This window comes from Abramis brama (assembly GCF_963993115.1).
Source record: "Abramis brama genome assembly, chromosome: 20".
NCBI lineage: Eukaryota > Metazoa > Chordata > Actinopteri > Cypriniformes > Leuciscidae > Abramis > Abramis brama.
In genome coordinates this window covers 35,011,730-35,034,403 of record NC_139982.1, presented here as the reverse complement: position 1 = coordinate 35,034,403, position 22,674 = coordinate 35,011,730, and the positions used below count along the sequence as shown (strand labels likewise).

General features: G+C 46.6%; 1 protein-coding gene across 3 annotated transcripts in view; it reads right to left on the bottom strand.

Moving 5' to 3' along the window:
• cntn1a (contactin 1a) overlaps nucleotides 1-22,674 on the bottom strand; it is a 73,068-nt gene that overhangs the window by 47,857 nt on the left and 2,537 nt on the right. Inside the window, exon 1 of one of the 3 annotated variants that reach the window (XM_084095610.1) lies at nucleotides 11,379-11,492. The exons of 1 other annotated variant lie outside the window; for it this stretch is intronic. The gene's annotated coding sequence lies outside the window, so the exon portion shown is untranslated. Of the gene's footprint in view, nucleotides 1-11,378; nucleotides 11,493-22,674 lie in introns of those variants that run through there. One more of the 3 variants, XM_084095609.1, reaches the window with a different exon arrangement.

The following is a 22,674-nucleotide window of genomic DNA, read 5'->3' as shown; positions in this document are numbered from 1 at the left end:
ATAATGTCATCCAGTACCCGAGTAACAGCAGAGGTGGTGCTATGACCAGGTCTGAAACATGACTGATATGTTTTCAAAATACAATGTTCGTCTAAAAAGGAGCGCAACTGCAGATTTACTATTTTCTCAAATATTTTCACAAGACATGAAAGCCTTGAAATGGGTCTATAATTGTTTAAATCACTGGGATCACCACATTTAAAAAGTGGATGAACGAGGGACGTCTTCCAAACCTTAGGAATTATTCCTGTTAACAAGGATAAGTTAAAAATGTGGGCAAGTGGCTCAGCAATAATAGTTGCAGCAATCTGCAAAAGACAGGGATTAAGATCATCTGCTCCAGTAGCAGTTTTTATATCAATAGTTAAAAGAGCTTTGAAAACTTCCTCGGAGCTAACCCACTGAAATGAGAAAGATGGGTTCACAACTTCATCTAACAATATATTGATAGAGAGAGCTGTTTCTCATCAGACCTTTCTGGGAGCACCACGTCATTACAATTTCCACCCTCAAACAAATTACCAGCTGTAACAAAATGTTGATTAAACGCATCACATATTTCAATTTTGTCATTTACAGTTTTAGAATGAAATGTAATGGTATTAGGCAGAGAGGAGTGGCAACTTCGTTTCAGGTATTTTATGGCTTTCCAAAATTTAGTCGGATCACCTTGACTACTAGAAATTGTATTTAAATAATAACTTGATTTTGCCTTTTTCACAGAGATGGTGCACTTGTTTCTGAGTTGCTTAAATGTAAGCCAGTCACCACCTAGTCCAGTTTGCCTGGCTTTAGGCCAAGCTTTATTTCTTAACTGCAATAATTCTGAAAGTTCTGTAGTGAACCATGGGTTTATCCTGTCTTTAGTTCTATATGTCCTCATAGGAGCATATTTGTCTGCCACTAAATTAAAAATTCTTTTAAATGTTTCAAAAGCCAATTCCACGTCTAAAATATTAAAAACACTTGGTAAATCAGAGTAATAAAGATCACGGAGAAACCCTTCATTATCTAGATTTTTTAAACTCCTTTTTGTAACAAATCGGGGTTTGGTTTTAATTAATTTAGTGTTTCTAACACAGACTATAGAAGAGTGATCACTAAGGTCCATAGCAAAGACACCACTATGAGGGTATTTATGAGGATTATTCGTAAGGATTATATCTATCAGAGTTGATCTTGAAGGGTCTTTTAAATTAACTCGAGTAGGTTCCATGATCAATTGTGACAAGTTCATTTCAACACAAGCTGTTCTAAAATAAGCAGAAGAAGGGGATAACCAATTTAAATTAAAATCACCAAGTATCACAATCTCATTTTCTAAAAAGGGAGTAAGTAAATCAGAAATAGAAGTGACTGCTTCCTGTGTAGCAGATGGAGGGCGATAAACTCCAACAACAGAGACAAACACATTACAAAAGATTTCAACATTAATAACAAGAAGCTCAAATTGTTTAGGAACAGACATACTAAAAGATTTTGTGGCCTTAAAATCCTTATGTACATACATGCAGACACCTCCGCCCTTCACATCTAAAGACATTATAATCATTAATTGCAATAACATCATCACCATCAGAGGATTTAAGCCAGGTTTCAGAACACACTAAAATGTCAGGTTTGGAATCATTTACCCACAAGTCTAGCATGTCAAGTTTAGGGATGATACTTCGGACATTAATGTGCATTAACCCAAGCCCTTGTCTTGTTTTAAAATCAGAGGGGCAATATGATGTTTGCAAAGGAGCTAATATAGGCAGATTACAAGTGCTTACATTGCTAAATAAATTAATAAGTATGAGATTATTATGCCTAGCATAACTAGAAAACCCAAATGTATCTGTAGGTCTATGAGAAAAGCGCTTTGAAATTATGGTAGGGATTACTTGCCCAGGATTTGAAGTGTTAGCCATTGTAGTGCCACATCTAACCATTTGTGTATTAATTAATGAGCAGCTCATATTGTCAATATCCACCTTTGATTTAGATGTCCTAGCAATGTCCCTTCATCTGATAGTGTTCAGAAGGAAGGCAATATGAGAAGACAGTAGGTGAGCCCCTTTTTCATTTGGATGACACCTATCACGACTAAAAAGTTCGTATTTTCCCCAAAAAGAATCGAAATTATCAACAAAGGGAAATCCATTATCTTGACAATAATTTTGTAACCATACATGGAGAGACCACAAACGGCTGAATTTCTCACCTTCTGTACGAAGAGAAGGAATAGGACCGGAAACAACGGGTACTTCTTGGATAAGGCCAAGTAGATTTATAAAGTCTTTCTTTAGAATCTGTGAGTTTCTGTCCATGACGTCATTAGAGCCGATATGAATAACAAAGCGTTCAGTGTTGGGGAGTTGCTTGTTTATTGTAGGAAATGCTGCAATTAAATCCTTTACCCTTGCTCCAGGATAACAGAGAATTCTGGCATTGGGGACTTTAACTTTGCGAACCATTGAACTTCCAGCAATAACTGAGCTTGGTGTAAGTTGAGTGCGGCGAGGCACACCAGCTGCTGCAATTAACGTGTTGTTGATATTTTCTTTGGGCCGAACTGAGCAATCAACTTCACGAAGCCCAGGAGAAACACAAGACGAAAACAAACCTGGGTCATCTCGCTCTCGCTCTCCACTGCACACTGTGTTTTCCCTGGATATGGCTGAGGTAGGATCCAATGCACCCATGATCACTTCCTGAGTATTACACAGCGAAGCAAAGCGGTTTTGAACTGGGACAGGATCTGCAACCTCCGATATTGGAGATGGACGAAACAGGGACTTTCCCGGGGGTATTAAAAGAGATTTACCAGCTTTACGTTTTCTCCTTGTAACGTTCGTCCAGCTGTTGACCAACGGAGTGGAAGAGACAATTTTCTCCGAAGGTGAATCATCATCTTCAACCAGCCTAGAATTAATAGTAAGCAGTTGTTTCTGATGTCCTCGAAGTTTTGAAATTATAATGTCTCTTTCTTGTATCTTTTCCTGTAGCCCGATTACCAATGCTTGTAGTCCAGCAATGCGCTTGCAGTTCTCACAAATAAATGTTTGCCCAACGGCAATTGGGCTATGTTCAACATGATTCAAAACTTTGCCCATTTGGCAGACGCCACAAGTAATTGCTTTAAAATCATCCAAAGTATTAAAAAAGTCATCCTCGTGGCAATGAGAGCCACCAGACAAGCGGCTTCTGGCTATATCACAATTCATGTTAGATGAACACTGTACACGAACAACAACTGACCCTTTTGCGTCATCTTGTATTTGCATTGTTGTTCACTTATATTTATCATTTTGAAATATATTCTGAAATCTAACAAAAATATATGATGTTAAGTGTAGGGCTGCAACTAACGATTATTTTGATAATCGATTAATCGGACGATTATTTTTTCGATTAATCGGATAAAACGTTTTTAAAAAAATTCTATTTGATTTTTGTTTATAACTAAATAAAACCCAAAATCAGGGGATTTATGTGTAAAATGTACTTTAAAAAGTGCAAAAGCCACACATTGAGTTATACTAATATAATCTTTAATTTTTACATTTTAAACCCCAAACACAAAAGTTTGTCCAGTTTTTAAACAGTAAAACTTCTTTAAATATCCAAAATATAAATAAACAAAACAAAATATTGAGTTGTGCTGCTCATATAAACTTCACATTATGAAATTAGGACACAAACATGTTTGTAATAAGATATTAAGCAGCAGATTTTGAATTCCAATGTAGAATGCGGTCTGCTATTTCTTGATAACGAAGTATAACACACCAGAAAAGCAGAGCGTTGCTATGGATGGACGCAGGATTCTAACCGTAGAAACGGAACGGACTCTTTAGCGGAAGCAATACAATCATTTTTAAATCAATAAACTCCTTTTTAAAATCAATATTTTGTTTCAAATTATTGATTTATTTAGTGGGTAGCCATGTAATAAGCGGGATTATCCCTTACATAGTAGACAAATGCTATAAAAAGAGAGCGGAATGGAGGTACGCAGCAAGCTAACAGGCTTGATTAAGGCCGTGTGTCCACCAAAGCGTTTTTAGCCAGCTGAAAACGCCTAGCTGTGGGCGCTCCGCTGAAAATGCCTAGCTGTGGGCGCTCTGCTGAAAACGCCTAGCTGTGGGCGCTCCGCTGAAAATGCCTAGCTGTGGGCGCTCCGCTGAAAACGCCTAGCTGTGGGCGCTCCGCTGAAACGCCTAGCTGTGGGCGCTCTGCTGAAAACGCCTAGCTGTGGGCGCTCCGCTGAAAACGCCTAGCTGTGGGCGCTCCGCTGAAAACGCCTAGCTGTGGGCGCTCCGCTGAAAACGCCTAGCTGTGGGCGCTCCGCTGAAAACGCCTAGCTGTGGGCGCTCCGCTGAAACGCCTAGCTGTGGGCGCTCCGCTGAAAACGCCTAGCTGTGGGCGCTCCGCTGAAAACGCCTAGCTGTGGGCGCTCCGCTGAAAACGCCTAGCTGTGGGCGCTCCGCTGAAAACGCCTAGCTGTGGGCGCTCCGCTGAAAACGCCTAGCTGTGGGCGCTCCGCTGAAAACGCCTAGCTGTGGGCGCTCCGCTGAAAACGCCTAGCTGTGGGCGCTCCGCTGAAAACGCCTAGCTGTGGGCGCTCCGCTGAAAACGCCTAGCTGTGGGCGCTCCGCTGAAACGCCTAGCTCTGGGCGCTCTGCTGAAAACGCCTAGCTGTGGGCGCTCCGCTGAAAACGCCTAGCTGTGGGCGCTCGGCTGAAAACGCCTAGCTGTGGGCGCTCCGCTGAAAACGCCTAGCTGTGGGCGCTCCGCTGAAAACGCCTAGCTGTGGGCGCTCCGCTGAAACGCCTAGCTGTGGGCGCTCCGCTGAAAACGCCTAGCTGTGGGCGCTCCGCTGAAAACGCCTAGCTGTGGGCGCTCCGCTGAAAACGCCTAGCTGTGGGCGCTCCGCTGAAAACGCCTAGCTGTGGGCGCTCCGCTGAAAACGCCTAGCTGTGGGCGCTCCGCTGAAAACGCCTAGCTGTGGGCGCTCCGCTGAAACGCCTAGCTGTGGGCGCTCCGCTGAAAACGCCTAGCTGTGGGCGCTCCGCTGAAACGCCTAGCTGTGGGCGCTCCGCTGAAAACGCCTAGCTGTGGGCGCTCCGCTGAAAACGCCTAGCTGTGGGCGCTCCGCTGAAAACGCCTAGCTGTGGGCGCTCCGCTGAAAACGCCTAGCTGTGGGCGCTGTGCTGAAAACGCCTAGCTGTGGGCGCTCCGCTGAAAACGCCTAGCTGTGGCCGCTCCGCTGAAAACGCCTAGCTGTGGCCGCTCCGCTGAAAACGCCTAGCTGTGGCCGCTCTGCTGAAAACGCCTAGCTGTGGGAGCTCTGCTGAAAACGCCTAGCTGTGGGCGCTCCGCTGAAACGCCTAGCTGTGGGCGCTCCGCTGAAAACGCCTAGCTGTGGGAGCTCTGCTGAAAACGCCTAGCTGTGGCCGCTCCGCTGAAACGCCTAGCTGTGGCCGCTCCGCTGAAACGCCTAGCTGTGGCCGCTCTGCTGAAAACGCCTAGCTGTGGGCGCTCTGCTGAAAACGCCTAGCTGTGGGCGCTCCGCTGAAACGCCTAGCTGTGGGCGCTCTGCTGAAACGCCTAGCTGTGGGCGCTCTGCTGAAAATGCCTAGCTGTGGGCGCTCCGCTGAAAACGCCTAGCTGTGGCCGCTCCGCTGAAACGCCTAGCTGTGGCCGCTCCGCTGAAACGCCTAGCTGTGGCCGCTCTGCTGAAAACGCCTAGCTGTGGCCGCTCCGCTGAAACGCCTAGCTGTGGCCGCTCCGCTGAAACGCCTAGCTGTGGGAGCTCTGCTGAAAACGCCTAGCTGTGGCCGCTCCGCTGAAACGCCTAGCTGTGGCCGCTCCGCTGAAACGCCTAGCTGTGGCCGCTCTGCTGAAAACGCCTAGCTGTGGGCGCTCTGCTGAAAACGCCTAGCTGTGGGCGCTCCGCTGAAACGCCTAGCTGTGGGCGCTCTGCTGAAACGCCTAGCTGTGGGCGCTCTGCTGAAAACGCCTAGCTGTGGGCGCTCCGCTGAAACGCCTAGCTGTGGGCGCTCCGCTGAAACGCCTAGCTGTGGGCGCTCTGCTGAAAATGCCTAGCTGTGGGCGCTCCGCTGAAAACGCCTAGCTGTGGGCGCTCTGCTGAAAACGCCTAGCTGTGGGCGCTCCGCTGAAAACGCCTAGCTGTGGCCGCTCCGCTGAAAACGCCTAGCTGTGGCCGCTCCGCTGAAAACGCCTAGCTGTGGCCGCTCCGCTGAAAACGCCTAGCTGTGGCCGCTCCGCTGAAAACGCCTAGCTGTGGGCGCTCTGCTGAAAACGCCTAGCTGTGGGCGCTCTGCTGAAAACGCCTAGCTGTGGGCGCTCTGCTGAAAACGCCTAGCTGTGGGCGCTCTGCTGACAACGCCTAGCTGTGGCCGCTCTGCTGAAAACGCCTAGCTGTGGCCGCTCTGCTGAAAACGCCTAGCTGTGGGCGCTCTGCTGAAAACGCCTAGCTGTGGCCGCTCTGCTGAAAACGCCTAGCTGTGGGCGCTCCGCTGAAAACGCCTAGCTGTGGGCGCTCCGCTGAAAACGCCTAGCTGTGGCCGCTCCGCTGAAAACGCCTAGCTGTGGCCGCTCCGCTGAAAACGCCTAGCTGTGGCCGCTCCGCTGAAAACGCCTAGTTGTGGCCGCTCCGCTGAAAACGCCTAGCTGTGGCCGCTCCGCTGAAACGCCTAGCTGTGGCCGCTCTGCTGAAAACGCCTAGCTGTGGGCGCTCCGCTGAAACGCCTAGCTGTGGGCGCTCTGCTGAAAATGCCTAGCTGTGGGCGCTCCGCTGAAAACGCCTAGCTGTGGGCGCTCTGCTGAAAACGCCTAGCTGTGGGCGCTCCGCTGAAAACGCCTAGCTGTGGCCGCTCCGCTGAAAACGCCTAGCTGTGGCCGCTCCGCTGAAAACGCCTAGCTGTGGCCGCTCCGCTGAAAACGCCTAGCTGTGGCCGCTCCGCTGAAAACGCCTAGCTGTGGGCGCTCTGCTGAAAACGCCTAGCTGTGGGCGCTCTGCTGAAAACGCCTAGCTGTGGGCGCTCTGCTGAAAACGCCTAGCTGTGGGCGCTCTGCTGACAACGCCTAGCTGTGGCCGCTCTGCTGAAAACGCCTAGCTGTGGCCGCTCTGCTGAAAACGCCTAGCTGTGGGCGCTCTGCTGAAAACGCCTAGCTGTGGCCGCTCTGCTGAAAACGCCTAGCTGTGGGCGCTCCGCTGAAAACGCCTAGCTGTGGGCGCTCCGCTGAAAACGCCTAGCTGTGGCCGCTCCGCTGAAAACGCCTAGCTGTGGCCGCTCCGCTGAAAACGCCTAGCTGTGGCCGCTCCGCTGAAAACGCCTAGTTGTGGCCGCTCCGCTGAAAACGCCTAGCTGTGGGCGCTCCGCTGAAAACGCCTAGCTGTGGCCGCTCTGCTGAAAACGCCTAGCTGTGGGCGCTCTGCTGAAAACGCCTAGCTGTGGGCGCTCTGCTGAAAACGCCTAGCTGTGGGCGCTCTGCTGAAAACGCCTAGCTGTGGGCGCTCTGCTGACAACGCCTAGCTGTGGCCGCTCTGCTGAAAACGCCTAGCTGTGGCCGCTCTGCTGAAAACGCCTAGCTGTGGGCGCTCTGCTGAAAACGCCTAGCTGTGGCCGCTCTGCTGAAAACGCCTAGCTGTGGGCGCTCCGCTGAAAACGCCTAGCTGTGGGCGCTCCGCTGAAAACGCCTAGCTGTGGCCGCTCCGCTGAAAACGCCTAGCTGTGGCCGCTCCGCTGAAAACGCCTAGCTGTGGCCGCTCCGCTGAAAACGCCTAGTTGTGGCCGCTCCGCTGAAAACGCCTAGCTGTGGGCGCTCCGCTGAAAACGCCTAGCTGTGGCCGCTCTGCTGAAAACGCCTAGCTGTGGGAGCTCTGCTGAAAACGCCTAGCTGTGGGCGCTCCGCTGAAAACGCCTAGCTGTGGGCGCTCCGCTGAAAACGCCTAGCTGTGGGCGCTCCGCTGAAAACGCCTAGCTGTGGCCGCTCCGCTGAAAACGCCTAGCTGTGGGCGCTCCGCTGAAAACGCCTAGCTGTGGCCGCTCCGCTGAAAACGCCTAGCTGTGGCCGCTCCGCTGAAAACGCCTAGCTGTGGCCGCTCCGCTGAAAACGCCTAGTTGTGGCCGCTCCGCTGAAAACGCCTAGCTGTGGGCGCTCCGCTGAAAACGCCTAGCTGTGGCCGCTCTGCTGAAAACGCCTAGCTGTGGGAGCTCTGCTGAAAACGCCTAGCTGTGGGCGCTCCGCTGAAAACGCCTAGCTGTGGGCGCTCCGCTGAAAACGCCTAGCTGTGGGCGCTCCGCTGAAAACGCCTAGCTGTGGCCGCTCCGCTGAAAACGCCTAGCTGTGGCCGCTCTGCTGAAAACGCCTAGTTGTGGCCGCTCCGCTGAAAACGCCTAGCTGTGTGAAAACGCCTAGCTGTGGGCGCTCCGCTGAAAACGCCTAGCTGTGGGCGCTCCGCTGAAAACGCCTAGCTGTGGGCGCTTGAGAGCGTTTTGCCAGCGTTGCGGGGGTTTTTTTCAGTTGAGACACTTTGCTTGTTATGATACGGACTCCGCGAAAGTGTTACTACTAGTATCTCATTTCTACGGTGGCCCAGTAGTGCACAACACAACGAAATGTAAAAAGCAAACATAAGTTCACAACACAACGAAAATCTACAACACAACGAAATAAAGCCACAACACAACGAAATAAAGCCACAACACAACAAAATAAGCCACAACACAACGGAAAATCTACAACACAACGAAATAAAGCCACAACACAACGGAAAATCTACAACACAACGAAATAAAGCCACAACACAACAAAAAAAAGCCACAACACAACGGAAATAAGCCACAACACAACGGAAATAAGCCACAACACGATTAGTTTTAACAGTGTATATCGACATAAAATATTACTTCAAAATAACCTACATGAATTATAGCTGCGTATTTGATTTATACTCGAGAATGCTTGGACGCGCTACCACAGCGCATGATCCATAAGGGAACGTCTGGCAATTCCACCAAGTGGTTAAAACGTATAATTTATTATAATATAATTTGATAAATAAAAATAAAAACCATTTGGTGAAATAGGAAGGAATTGGCACAATTCCACCTATAATAAGTCAGTCTGGTCACTAGGAACCACAAGCTTTGTGACATGAAAAAAAAAAACAAAACTTGATTTTGGCCTAATGTTTGCATAAAAACTAATCTTGTACTGTGCATACAGGGAGCTATTGGCACAGTTTCACCTGTTGTAAGTCAGTCTGGGTAATAGGAACTACAAGCTTTGAAACATGATAAAAGAAAAAAAAAACTTTTACAGAAATTTCCTAAAAAAAAAAATTGTTTACTGTAAATACATGAAGGGTATTGAAAAAAAGTCACCTGTATTAAGTCAGTCTACTATCAAATACAATCAAGCTTTGGATTTTGAACATGTCTGTTTTTGAATGTTAAAAGTAATTTTAATTAATACAAATTATACGTTTTAACAACTTGGAGGAATTGGCAGACGTTCCCTCAGCGATCATGCGCTGGTAGCGCGTCAAAGCATTCTAGAGTATAAATATGCAGCTATAATGCACGTAGGTGATTTTGAATTAATAAATGTCGATATACAATGGTTAGCTACATACTGTTAAAACAAATCGTGGTGTTGATATATTTTTATAGACTGCTGACTCTCTAATGAACAATGGCAAGGAAAACTAACTTTATCGCGCTCGAGAGCCCTCTAGTGGTCGGGAGCATTTCCGTTGTGTTGTGGCTTTATTTCGTTGTGTTGTAGATTTTCCGTTGTGTTGTGGCTTTATTTCGTTGTGTTGTGAACTTATGTTTGCTTTTTAAATGTCGTTGTGTTGTGCACTGCTGGGCCACCGTACATTTCACACATATTTTGTTTCTGTGTTGATTCTATTAAAATGTCAATACAATGTAATGTATTTTCTCTGGCTCTTGTTTTAAATGATTTTGTTCCATTATGCTTGTTGTTGTTGTCATCTGGGGCACGTTCAAGTTCAAAACGGTGCGCAACGTTTTGCTACGGTTTCCGGGTTGAACGTCATGTTTCCTGGAAGCGGCGTGCACCGGTGTGCAACGGGGTTTGAGATGCGTTTTCTCTTGTTTGGTGGGTGTGTCAGAACTGCAGTCCAATCAGCAGCAACATGTGTATAAAGCACGCGGTATTAAAGTGAACTCGCACAATGGGTTCAAGGAAAGTAATTTACAAATGTGTTGATGCAGCTCGGTATACGCAACAACTGAGGATATTAGAAGACATGTTTGTCGTAAGTTTTATTGTAAAAATATAGGATATCAACATAATGATGTAGTTGTTTATAGTTTTAGCTTCATTGCAAGTGTATGACATTTGGTATAGAAATAAACAATGGTAATTAAGTGCTTTTCCTAAAAATGAGAAAGAAAATACAGGGTATTAAAACAGTATGAACTACAAATAAAGTCAGTATGTGAGGCTAAATAGATGTGTTTTAGTCTGAATTAGGTAAGATGTGTGCTTCAGTTTCAGCAATCCCTTCACTCGACTGGGATGTTCTCTTTTGTTCTGGGCAAGTGCAGTAACTGTAACATCGGGCATATTTTGTAGTATTAAACACATATTTATACCGACTTCATCAGGCTCCGAAAATTCTTCACAAAGAACACAAAGAATGGCCTTCTCAGCTGCCGTAGTTGCAACTCTTGCGTCATCAGAACAGTGTGTTCAACGCATCACCGTTTCTGTTTAAAAAACGTTGTGCAACGTTTTGTCGGGGCTGAACGCAGCCGTGTTGACGTTGTACAAGCAGAATGTGGCGGACGCGGTTGGTCGATGTGGTATTAGTCCCGCCCCTCCTCCACTGTGATTGGACGGTTGAGTAAAAAGTGACAGTGATGAGCGCTGCGTTTTACCCAAAGTTGAACATTCTTCAACTCTCGGCGACCTGTAAAAAAACACTGAACGCTCAGCGCCTCGTTACGCTCATGGCGTTTTAAAAACGCGGCGCTCCCATTGAAAACAATTGAAAAAACGCTTTGGTGGACACACGGCCTAAAAGTACAGGAAAAATGATGCATTACTGCACAAGCATTCGCTGAAAACCACTGACAGTGATTACAGTGACTAAAAAACAATCTTTTACTGCTGCTGTTATTAACTGCCTTTATATTTAGTGCTTCACTTTGTAAACACCATTTAATTTAACTTATTTCTGCGGTAGCGCTATTTTAATCCATCACTTATGTTGCGAGCGAACTGATTGCGCAACCTGATGCTCGATACAGAATAGATCTAGTGTGACTGTCCCGAAGTTAGTAAACAAAGCTGTTTACACAGTAGCATTGAATTAAACTAGACTATACCATTTTCACATCTTCATACAACGAGGATATACAGTTTTTGCTTGCCGTGCTGATGTTTCACTTTCATCCGTGACACCAACGTGTTTCCTCTTCATGTGTTCGTGCATCACTGTGAACCACTGTACATCAGAACCACTGTATATGGGTGGGACAAGACCCACCCACTTTTTAAGACCAATATTGGACCCACTCACTTTTACATTCAGCGCATATGTCTGTTCGCTTTTCAGAGCGTCATCAGTCAAATCCATTCCACTTGAGGAATGCCCTAATGAATTAAACTCCATTAGCGCTGAATCGCTACATTATATTTCTCAACGAGCCGCAACTGACGAAAAAGCCGCCTGTTGTAACTAACTCTTCCAGTCAAATATTGCAAACATCGCTTTAAGTTGTCAATGCTGGCAAATGACCATGGTATCAGCAGGTTAATCCACGGATAGCTGTGCATTTAATGCACGACGTGGAGGTGAGTTTAGTTTACTTGTTTAATTAAAAGGCATCAGAATACATGAAATGGCATTAGTAACATTTTTCTGGGGGAGGACCCACCCACTTTTTGGTAGAGCACTGCTGTCCCATGCCCACATCCACGGCTGAAGTGGTCTATCTAAAAAATAAATTGAAAATGTGTTGTTTGCTTGTGAAAATGTTAACTTTTTAAATTTCAAAATATATTTCAAATGAAACAATTTGCAAAAGTTAAAACATATATGAACATATATGAAAATATATTTACATATATTTAACTAAAATATTTATTGGGCCAATTTCAAATATTTGCATATATTCCAAAAATATATTTTGAAAATATATTTCAAATATATTTCTTTTGTGTATGGGTATGTACACACATGATATATACACACATCAGAGCGACAGGAACACTGTAAACAATCTGTACAGAGACGTGCTTCTGACTGATGCATTCTGGGTGTTTCTTCTGTGCTGTTCCCTCTTATTCTGCTCAGTGATTAAATAATCTATAGATTAGCGTCTGTTAAGCAAGATTCCCAAAGGGACGGAGTGAATAAACACAGAATGCAGAGAAAAAAGCTTGAAATAAGACCGACATCAACAGCATGTTACACATTCAGCAAAGACAATCACAACGTGCAACATCACAAATGATGAAGTCTCGCATTCAACAGCAGTATTTTAGATTTCCTCCAGATGTTTCAAACAATCCTTCAATTCAGAGTTTGAACAACTAAACAAAAGAAGCATTATATGTTACTGTTAAAACTTTTCTATATACAAATTGAGTGTGATTTTTACTTAAAATAGCAATATTAGCATGAGCTAAATCACTGAAGCGATGTGGAGAACGATCTCTTCCAAACGCAGCGAGTTACAGATTTAAATTCACACACACACACACTGATCAGAACCTGATCAAACATTTACATTCACACACACTGCTCAGAACCTGATCAAACATTTACATTCACACACACTGCTCAGAACCTGATCAAACATTTACATTCACACACACTGCTCAGAACCTGATCAAACATTCACACACACTGCTCATATGAACCTGATCAAACATTTACATTCACACACACTGATCAGAACCTGATCAAACATTCACACACACTGCTCATATGAACCTGATCAGACTCCAGACTGAAGAAGCACATCGCTGTCGGCTACAGAAACAAACACAGATATAGACTTTACATAACGCCATGATCCGTCCAGCACACACACACTTCTCACACACGCTGGGTTCATATCAGTCTATTTTAGTCAGATTATTATCATAGCAGTCAAAATACCAGTTAGTGTTGGTGAAACCAGTGTTACTGTCACAGCAATGAATTCTATTTACCATAGTAAATATGAAGAGTTTCACTACATGAGTGAACACTCGTCACACTTGAACTGACGGGGATGAAGACCTGTACATGTGTGACTGCTGGGCTTCACACTCTGGCGTCGGACACAGAGCTTCTCTGTTCTCAGTGTTTTTCTGATTGTCCTTCCTGCAAGAATAAAAGCTTTTAAAGACACTTTGATTATTTGCTTTTTCAATTTCAGCCTCACCATTATTAAAGTTTAAATTTTCCACAACAGATCATGTGACACTGAATTTAGCTTTGATCACAGGAATGTGTGTGCATGTGTGTGTGTGTGTGTGTGTGTGTGTTCTTGGCTGTGTCGGACGCTTCTGACGAGCACATTGATGTGAAGTCATTAGTATTGGTGAAGCAGCAGGTCTCGGTGTTCTTCTGGATCTGCTCAGGTTTTCCAGAATCATTCTTACAGCTAAAACAGAGACGAGAGCGTGACTCAAACACTGGCCAGATCTCACACACACACACACACACACACACACACACACACACACACACACACACACACACACACACACAAACACACACACACACACACACACACACACACACACACACACACACACACACACACACACACACACTCCATCAACACACATCTCACAGTAAACACAGTACCGCAGTAAACACAGTACCGCAGTAAACACGGTTCCTCAGTAAACACGATTCCGCAGTAAACACAGTAGCGCAGTAAACACGGTTCCGTAGTAAACACGGTTCCGCAGTAAACACGGTTCCGTAGTAAACACGGTTCCGCAGTAAACACGGTTCCGTAGTAAACACGGTTCCGCAGTAAACACGGTTCCGCAGTAAACACGGTTCCGTAGTAAACACGGTTCCGCAGTAAACACGGTTCCGCAGTAAACACAGTAACGCAGTAAACACAGTACCGCAGTAAACACGATTCCGCAGTAAACACAGTAGCGCAGTAAACACGGTTCCGCAGTAAACACGGTTCCGTAGTAAACACGGTTCCGCAGTAAACACGGTTCCGCAGTAAACACGGTTCCGCAGTAAACACGGTTCCGTAGTAAACACGGTTCCGCAGTAAACACGGTTCCGCAGTAAACACAGTAACGCAGTAAACACAGTACCGCAGTAAACACGATTCCGCAGTAAACACAGTAGCGCAGTAAACACGGTTCCGCAGTAAACACGGTTCCGTAGTAAACACGGTTCCGCAGTAAACACGGTTCCGTAGTAAACACGGTTCCGCAGTAAACACGGTTCCGCAGTAAACACAGTAACGCAGTAAACACAGTACCGCAGTAAACACGGTTCCGCAGTAAACACGGTTCCGCAGTAAACACAGTAACGCAGTAAACACAGTACCGCAGTAAACACGATTCCGCAGTAAACACAGTAGCGCAGTAAACACGGTTCCGTAGTAAACACGGTTCCGCAGTAAACACGGTTCCGCAGTAAACACGGTTCCGCAGTAAACACAGTACCGCAGTAAACACGGTTCCGTAGTAAACACGGTTCCGCAGTAAACACGGTTCCGTAGTAAACACAGTACCGCAGTAAACACGGTTCCTCAGTAAACACGGTTCCGCAGTAAACACAGTACCGCAGTAAACACGGTACCGCAGTAAACACGGTTCCGCAGTAAACACAGTACCGCAGTAAACACGGTTCCTCAGTAAACACGGTTCCGCAGTAAACACAGTACCGCAGTAAACACGGTACCGCAGTAAACACGGTTCCGCAGTAAACACAGTACCGCAGTAAACACGGTTCCTCAGTAAACACGGTTCCGCAGTAAACACAGTACCGCAGTAAACACGGTACCGCAGTAAACACGGTTCCGCAGTAAACACAGTACCGCAGTAAACACGGTTCCTCAGTAAACACGGTTCCGCAGTAAACACAGTACCGCAGTAAACACGGTTCCGTAGTAAACACGGTTCCGTAGTAAACACAGTACCGCAGTAAACACGGTTCCTCAGTAAACACGGTTCCGCAGTAAACACAGTACCGCAGTAAACACGGTACCGCAGTAAACACGGTTCCGCAGTAAACACAGTACCGCAGTAAACACGGTTCCTCAGTAAACACGGTTCCGCAGTAAACACAGTACCGCAGTAAACACGGTTCCGTAGTAAACACGGTTCCGCAGTAAACACGGTTCCTCAGTAAACACAGTACCGCAGTAAACACGGTTCCACAGTAAACAGTACCGCAGTAAACACGGTTCCTCAGTAAACACGGTACCGCAGTAAACACGGTTCCGCAGTAAACACAGTACCGCAGTAAACACGGTTCCTCAGTAAACACGGTTCCTCAGTAAACACAGTACCGCAGTAAACACGGTTCCGCAGTAAACACGGTTCCGCAGTAAACACAGTACCGCAGTAAACACAGTACCGCAGTAAACACGGTTCCGCAGTAAACACGGTTCCGTAGTAAACACAGTACCGCAGTAAACACGGTTCCTCAGTAAACACGGTTCCGCAGTAAACACAGTACCGCAGTAAACACGGTACCGCAGTAAACACGGTTCCGCAGTAAACACAGTACCGCAGTAAACACGGTTCCTCAGTAAACACGGTTCCGCAGTAAACACAGTACCGCAGTAAACACGGTTCCGTAGTAAACACGGTTCCGCAGTAAACACGGTTCCTCAGTAAACACAGTACCGCAGTAAACACGGTTCCGCAGTAAACAGTACCGCAGTAAACACGGTTCCTCAGTAAACACGGTACCGCAGTAAACACGGTTCCGCAGTAAACACAGTACCGCAGTAAACACGGTTCCGCAGTAAACACAGTACCGCAGTAAACACGGTTCCGCAGTAAACACAGTACCGCAGTAAACACGGTTCCGCAGTAAACACGGTTCCTCAGTAAACACGGTTCCTCAGTAAACACAGTACCGCAGTAAACACGGTTCCGCAGTAAACACGGTTCCGCAGTAAACACAGTACCGCAGTAAACACAGTACCGCAGTAAACACGGTTCCGCAGTAAACACAGTACCACAGTACACAGTACCGCAGTAAACACAGTACCGCAGTAAACAAGGTTCCGCAGTAAACACAGTACCGCAGTAAACACGGTTCCACAGTAAACACAGTACCGCAGTAAACACGGTTCCGCAGTAAACACAGTACCGTAGTAAACACGGTTCCACAGTAAACACAGTACCGCAGTAAACACAGTACCGCAGTAAACACGGTTCCGCAGTTAACACGGATCCATAGTAAACACAGTACCGCAGTAAACACGGATCCGTAGTAAACAGTACCGCAGTAAAAGCGATTCCGCTGTTAACAGTACCGCAGTAAACATGGGACCGCAGTAAACACAGGCTATGGCACAGTGAAGACGGAGTTTAAGAGTGTTTCTGCTCTTCTACAGTAATGGGTTTGACCACTTCAATGCATTTACACTCTCCATCGCAGAGGAAGCCATCGATCTGAAAACACTTTAGCCGTTCAGGCCAGAGAAAAAACACTTATCCTCACGCTCTCCGAGACTCGTTTACTGTTCTTGAAGCAGAGCAGGTAAAAGAGCAGAAAACAAGACCAGCGGCTTCATCTGACACACACACACACACACACACACACGTGCACACGCACACACACGTGCACGCACACACTCACACACGAGCATCCATAAGCTCGAGACGCCTTCAGACATAAATCATCACACTCACATTCCAATCCCAGATAACAGTGAACGTTCTCGGAAGATTCCAGTAACGTTATAGTTGACGTTTGTTCAAAGTTATCTGGTCTTTAATAATGTTCTCAAAACGTTATTTATACATCGTTCATGAAACACTTTCCTAGTTGGATGTTCCATCTAAGATTTTTTAAATGTTACTACTTGTTTTAGAACGTTCAGAGAAAGTAACGTTTGAAGATTGATAAAGTTGTTCCCTTAACGCTTGTATAACCGATAAAAAACATTTTTAAACCATTTAATAAACTAGTTCAGGAGTAACTGAGTCTGTATCTCACACTGATTCACATCAGACGAGCGGATCCTTTCTAATCGACTTCTAAATGAGTCTCTCCCTTCAGGCCTCCGTCACACGCTAAAAATACCTTCAATATCACAGAGAAATGAGCCAGTTTCCACTGAAGATCTGAGCATGTGCTGAGATCAGAACCTGAAGATCCACGAGGAACATCTGAGGAACATCTGAGGAACATCTGAGGAGAGAATGCAACTACTAATCGCCCAGTTCATCAAATCAGAATAAACTCCCTTCTGGACACATTAGTCAAATCAGGAAACAAACTAAAGCTGAACACACTCACACACACTTACACATACGATGCCATGACCTCTGACCTTTGGCGACATCATCCCCGACCTTTGACCTATACCGATATCATCTCTTGAGAGCAGCAGGTTGAAGAAGGCACACGAGGCACATCGAGATACCAGAATGTCATTGAACAAACACCCTAGCAACCATGCACAACACCCTAGCAACCACGCACAACACCCTAGCAACCATGCACAACACCCTAGCAACCACGCACAACACCTAGCAACTATGTAGAAGACATTGTGATGGTGAGTTCAGCACAGGCTAGAGCTCTTACACACACACACACACACACACACACTTCAATAAACACAAACACAGTTTGATCTAATCAGTGTTGTTTTTTGTGTAATCACACACTCTCTCCCTCTCTCTCTCTCTCTCTCTCTCTCACACACACACACACACACACACACACACACACTTTTCAATTAAACCACAGCGGTGTGTGTGTGTGTGTGTGTGTCTAATCCTTCCATTCCATTAGTGAGAATCGATCTGGCCTCTGGAAAACGCTGACTAATCTGCAAGAGCTGTGTGTGTGTGTGTGTGTGTGTGTGTGTGTGTGTGTGTGTGTGTGTGTGTGTGTGTGTGTTGAACATGAAACTGTCACACTCACACAGATTAAACTCTGTTTATGTGTTTCTACATTATGAGTCTGTGTCCTGTTACGTGCCTGTGGGAGAATATTGTGTGAGTGTGTGTGTTAGAGAGAGTGTGTATGTGTGTGTGTGTGTGTGAGACAGTAAATGCGCATCGCTTCAATCCATCTCCTGCTGCTCATTAAATGGCAGCGCTGTCAATCAAACTCAAGTGGCTTTATTGTCGTGCGTACGTGAATAAGTGTCTGTGTGTGTGTGTCATGCGGAGCGAGCGAGTGTGTGTGTGTGTGTGTGTGTGTGTGTCGTGCGGAGCGAGTGAGTGTGTGTGTGTGTGTGTGTGTGTGTGTGTGTTTGTGTGTGTGTGTGTCCCCCGCTGGACAGTGATTGCACAGATGCATGCTGGGAAGAGCAGTTTCAGGGCCTGTTTCAGGGCATGAAACACACGCCTCAAACACGCATGAAACACAAGCCTCACACACGCATGAAACACAAGCCTCACACACGCATGAAACACAAGCCTCACACACGCATGAAACACGCCTCACACACGCATGAAACGCATCACACACTCATGAAACACACGCCTCACACACTCATGAAACACACGCCTCACACACTCATGAAACACTCGCCTCACACATGCATGAAACACGCCTTACACATGCCTCACACACTCATGAAACACACGCCTCACACACTCATGAAACACACGCCTTACACACGCATGAAACACACGCCTCACACACTCATGAAACACATGCCTCACACACTCATGAAACACACGCCTCACACACTCATGAAACACACGCCTCACACACGCATGAAACACACGCCTCACACAAGCATGAAACACGCATGAAACACCGCTCACACACGCAAGAAACACACGCCTCACACACGCATGAAACACGCCTCACACACTCATGAAACACGCCTCACACACGCATGAAACACACGCATGAAACACCCCTCACACACTTCATGAAACACACGCCTCACACACGCATGAAACACGCCTCACACACCATGAAACACGCCTCACACACGCAGGAAACACACACCTCAAACACGCATGAAACACGCCTCACACACGCAGGAAACACACACCTCAAACAAGCATGAAACGCCTTACACACGCATGAAACACACGCCTGACACTCTCATGAAACACGCCTCACACACGCATGAAACACACACCTCAAACACGCATGAAACACGCCTCACACACGCATGAAACACAAGCCTCCCACACGCATGAAACAGGCCTCAAACACGCATGAAACAAACGCCTCAAACACGCATGAAACACACGCCTTACACAAGCATGAAACACGCCTCACACATGCATGAAATACACGCCTCACACACGCATGAAACACACGCCTCACACACGCATGAAACACACGCCTCAAACATACATGAAACAAACGTCTCAAACACGCATGAAACACACGCCTTACACACGCATGAAACACGCCTCACACACGCATGAAACACACGCCTCACACACGCATGAAACAAGCCTCACACACGCATGAAATACACGCATGAAACACGCCTCACACACTCATAAAACACACGCCTCACACACTCATGAAACACACGCTTCACACATGCATGAAACACGCCTCACACACTCATGAAACACACGCCTCACACACTCATGAAACACACGCCTTACACACGCATGAAACACGCCTCACACACGCATGAAACACACGCCTCAAACACGCATGAAACACACGCCTCACACATGCATGAAACACGCCTTACACACGCCTCAACACTCATGAAACACACGCCTCACACACTCATAGAAACACACGCCTCACACACTCATGAAACGCCTCATACACGCATGAAACACACGCCTCACACATGCATGAAACACACGCCTCACACACGCATGAAACAAGCCTCACACACTCATAGAAACACACGCCTCACACACTCATGAAACGCCTCATACACGCATGAAACACACGCCTCACACATGCATGAAACACACGCCTTACACACGCCTCACACACGCATGAAACACGCCTCACACACACGCCTCACACACGCATGAAACAAACGTGCATGAAACACGCCTCAGACACGCATGAAACACGCCTCACACACTCATGAAACACACGCCTCACACATGCATGAAACACGCCTTACACACGCCTCACACTCATGAAACACACGCCTCACACACTCATAGAAACACACGCCTCACACACTCATGAAACGCCTCATACACGCATGAAACACACGCCTCACACATGCATGAAACACACGCATGAAACAAGCCTCACACACTCATAGAAACACACGCCTCACACACTCATGAAACACACGCCTCACACATGCATGAAACACACGCCTCACACACGCATGAAATACACGCCTCACACACGCATGAAACACGCCTCATGCACATGAAACACGCCTTACACACTCATGAAACACACGCCTCACACACTCATGAAACACGGCCTCACGCACATGAAACACGCCTCACACACGCATGAAACACGCCTCATGCACATGAAACACACGCCTCACACATGCATGAAACACGCCTCACACACACATGAAACACGCCTCACACATGCATGAAACACACGCCTTACACACGCCTCACACATGCATGAAACACGCCTCACACACACGCCTCACACACGCATAAAACAAACGCGCATGAAACACACGCCTCACACACTCATGAAACACGGCCTCACGCACATGAAACACGCCTCACACACGCATGAAACACGCCTCATGCACATGAAACACACGCCTCACACATGCATGAAACACACGCCTTACACACGCCTCACACATGCATGAAACACGCCTCACACACACGCCTCACACACGCATAAAACAAACGCGCATGAAACACACGCCTCACACACTCATGAAACACGGCCTCACGCACATGAAACACGCCTCACACACGCATGAAACACGCCTCATGCACATGAAACACACGCCTCACACACGCATGAAACACGCCTCACACACACATGAAACACGCCTCACACATGCATGAAACACACGCCTTACACACGCCTCACACATGCATGAAACACGCCTCACACACACGCCTCACACACGCATAAAACAAACGCGCATGAAACACACGCCTCACACACGCATGAAACACTGAAATAAACTGAACTCATCTTCCGATCACGACTCGAGCGTTCATGAAGATCATCTGACATCATCAGCCGGGGCTGCTGGGTAAACCGGTCTAACACATATTCAGATGAAGACGCCAGTCTAATATCACACACTCACACACACACAAGCCGCACTGCCATTGGCCAGAATTCAGGATCCTTCATGTGAACCAGATTAACCCACAGACCCGATTCATCAAACACACACCAGACGATCAACGACATCTGACATTCCTGACATTTGTGGGAACTCTCCATAGACTTAATGGTTTTTATACTGTACAAACTGTATATTCTATCTCCTTACACCAGGGTTCACCAATCTCGGTCCTGGAGGGCCGCTGTCCTGCAGAGTTTAGCTCCAACCAGCTCCAACACACCTGTTTGAAAGTTTCTAGTATGCCTAGTGAGACCTTGATTAGCTGGTTCAGGTGTGTTTAATTGGGGTTGGAGCTAAACTCTGCAGGACAGCGGCCCTCCAGGACCGAGATTGGTGAACCCTGCCTTACACTAAACCTACCCATCACAGAAAACTTTCTGCATTTTTACATTTTCAAAAAAATATAATTTAGTATGTTTATTAACCCATTTCCCTCATGAGGATCCGCTGGCTGGTCCCCACAATGGAGGTGATCTCAGGTTTTACTATCCTTGTGGGGACCTTTGGTTCCCACAATGTAATATAAACCAAACGCACACACACTCCAAACCATTAACCAGCACTAACACACACACACACACTCCAAACCGTTAACCAGCACTAACACACACACACACACACACACACACACACACACTCCAAACCATTAAATTATGTTTTATAAACAAAGTTCGGGAGGAGCACGTTCAAATAATCAATCCAATCTACTCGTCATCAAACAATTACGTCTACCCTAATCAGCATGACAAGAAGTATATATATATCCACTCTGTCAACTCACCTAATATTCCTTGACAGTTTTCCAGCATCCCTCCACCACCCCGACTCCTCACTCTTGGCTCAATCTTTTACAGCCAGGAATACTGGGGGAGTACTCTGGGTTCGGGCCGAATACCGAGCCCGCATTTATACGCATTTATTCTATCTGACTTATTTGTAAGTGTGAACTAGTGAACCAGCACTAACACACACACACTCCAAACCGTTAACCAGCACTAACACACACACACTCCAAACCATTAACCAGCACTAACACACACACACTCCAAACCGTTAACCAGCACTAACACACACACACTCCAAACCATTAACCAGCACTAACACACACACACTCCAAACCGTTAACCAGCACTAACACACACACACTCCAAACCATTAACCAGCACTAACACACACACACTCCAAACCGTTAACCAGCACTAACACACACACACACACA